Source organism: Pundamilia nyererei, unplaced genomic scaffold, assembly GCF_000239375.1.
Source record: "Pundamilia nyererei isolate P.nyererei 1_Seehausen unplaced genomic scaffold, PunNye1.0 scaffold00003, whole genome shotgun sequence".
NCBI classification, from domain to species: Eukaryota; Metazoa; Chordata; class Actinopteri; order Cichliformes; family Cichlidae; genus Pundamilia; species Pundamilia nyererei.
This window is the reverse complement of record NW_005187404.1, coordinates 6,927,629-6,930,221: the sequence shown is the minus strand read 5'-3', so window position 1 is coordinate 6,930,221 and position 2,593 is coordinate 6,927,629. Positions and strand designations below refer to the sequence as shown.

At 35.4% G+C, this 2,593-nt stretch overlaps 1 protein-coding gene across 1 annotated transcript in view; it reads left to right on the top strand.

Annotated features, from left to right (window-relative positions):
• Positions 1-2,593, top strand: part of LOC102199689 (glutamate receptor ionotropic, kainate 4-like) — a 306,415-nt gene that overhangs the window by 287,620 nt on the left and 16,202 nt on the right. The window lies entirely within an intron of this gene.

Sequence of the window (2,593 nt, the reverse complement as noted above, 5' to 3'; positions counted from 1 at the left end):
ATGTATGTATGTATATATATGTATATATTGTACTATTCTTAGTTAGTGTATTGTCTGTCTTGTCTTAATGTTGGTTTAAAATGGAGCACTGTAACAAAAAATTATTTCCCCCAGGGATCAATAAAGTATTCTGATTCTGATTCTGATTCTGATATGTGTGTTAGATTGCACTGATGCATTTAAAGATAAAGGCACGCACCACATCATCTGAGGAAATGTAGGCAGATAGGTTGAAAGTTTATAAGAGAAGAATGTTTCGTGGGAGACAAATTGTGCTGCATTCAAACATCTCGCAATTGATATTTATAGTCTCACATCAGTATTGATTAAAGTAACCGCACATAGAATTTTTCATTAGAGAGTGCAGCTCATTTATATACAAACAGAGTATAACTAGAAGAAGCCTACAGGTCCAAACTGTCAAAACAGCATTCATGAGTTGGACTGTTAGGTACTGAGGTAGACCATAAAACCCCACTTCAATATTTACAGGTTTAGAAATCAAGACCAAGTTTGTTCCTTTAGGTCTGAAGTCATCATTTGCATTGGGAAATTACAAAAAAAAGGAAAAAATTCATGACAGCTGCCTTCAAAGCGTGGAAATGCAATAATTCTGTGTGTTATTGGCTAAGACGTTAAAAAAAGCACAGATTTCAGAAGCTGCTGATATGTTCTGTTGTTCAGCTCATGTAATTATAGCCTGCTGATTAAAGTTACTCTTAAAGAATAAAGAGAAAAGAAAGATGTGGTGAAAAAGTGAGAGAAACAAGATTGATACATGGGCGCCGTTTGTAAAGTGAAACATGTTGAATTTAACAGCAAGATTTTTCCACATTTAGCTCAAAACCTTACAAAAACATGTTTTTTCGAGTCATTTTTTACAACATTTAGTAAAATATTTGTAACTTTTCATATTTAAAACACAATTTTAAATGTTCAATCTAAATGTTAAATTTAAATCGAAAATGTAAGTGCTAAATCTAAATGTTGAATCTAAATATTATATTTAAATCTAAATGTTAAATGTTAAATCTAAATGTTACACGAAACTAAATATTTAGCTAAGATGTACGGATCAACGGAAATACCAAAATAAAAGCTTTACGAAATGTTGACTAAATATTTAGTTTCCTGTAACATTTAGATTTAACATTTAGATTTAAATATAATTTTTAGATTTAATATTTAAGATTGTGTTTTAAATATGAAAAGTTACAAATTTACTAAATTTTTTTTTTTTTAAATGACTTGAAAACACGTTTTTGTAAGGTTTCGCACTAAATGTGGAAAAATGTTGCCGTTAATTTCAGCATGTTTCACTTTACAAACGGCGCCCCATAGATACACAGATGGGTAAATGCCAACATATTATTAGCTTTACATCAAATTCACAGTACAGTTCCTTGTACAACAATTTAAATGGAGACGAACTGAGGAAACATGAGTATGTGTAGCAACAATATTGTCTTCTGTACACAATTGCAGCACTAAAGTCTCCTCCTGTAAAGTAAAGGCTCACAAAATTGAAGATATTTATAGATACGAGTGTAATACATTCACATTGTCATGTTGAGTTAGCAGCCTGGCCTTGGTTCCCACCACAAAGATAAGTCGAACTTAAACAGCATAAACCTGCAGCTGTAATATCCTCACAGTCTCAAAGAGCCAGCTCACCGCAAACTCAACTTTAATTCTTTATATTTGGCCTGAAGCTGCTGAACCACACCATCCAATCATATCACTCTACAGATGATGGTGCTTGTAACAGCATGACAAGATGATCATTGATACATTAATTACATCCCCATCAGGTGATCTGCAGTGTTAGCTTTTTAGTTTTTTGGAGGGTGGGAGGATAGGTGTAGATAGTAAAAGTAATATAATTGTGAAACAACTCACAAGAAAATGTTTGTGCATTTTTTAATTTTTATTTAATTTTATTTTTTGAAAGATGTAAAATGTAGGAGGCAATCCTGGGGTGAACGGTGCCTTTAATTTGCCAAAAGCATTAGTCAATTCAAGGCTGTGTAATGCATCAGAGTTGTGCTGTTTAATGGCTGTTTAGTTCTGTTTGGCCTCCCAGATTTACTGCGCAGCACCATCCCCCTCAGCCTTCTATCAGCATCAGTTTAATCTGTAGTTCCATTACACAGATGTACAGCACTGAGGCTTGGGATTTTACTGAGAATCTAATGCAAAGCAGCGTGCGTTTTAATAAAACGTACATAGCAGGATGCTGTTGCGGTGACTTTGAGGCTGTTTGTACAGAGGAGATGAGAGGAAAAGCTGCTTCTCCCACTGTTTTTTGGCCCAGACTGAGAGAGGCAGGCAGTAATTGGAATGGTCAGGGTGTGCCAGCTTCATTGGGGATAAGAGCAGGAAGGACAGAGTCTCTCCGAGAGATGGAGGGAGAGAGAGATGATTTTCAACGCTGTCAGCAGATCAGAGTCTTTCTAATGATCTAATGGAATAATCTTGTTGCCACACGAGGGATGGGTTAACCCCTCGCTAACCACTAACCGCTGATATGTTACGCTTGTAGTTTGTGTGCTTTGGGTTTTTGCAGCTTTGTGTGTGTGTGTGTGTGTGTGTG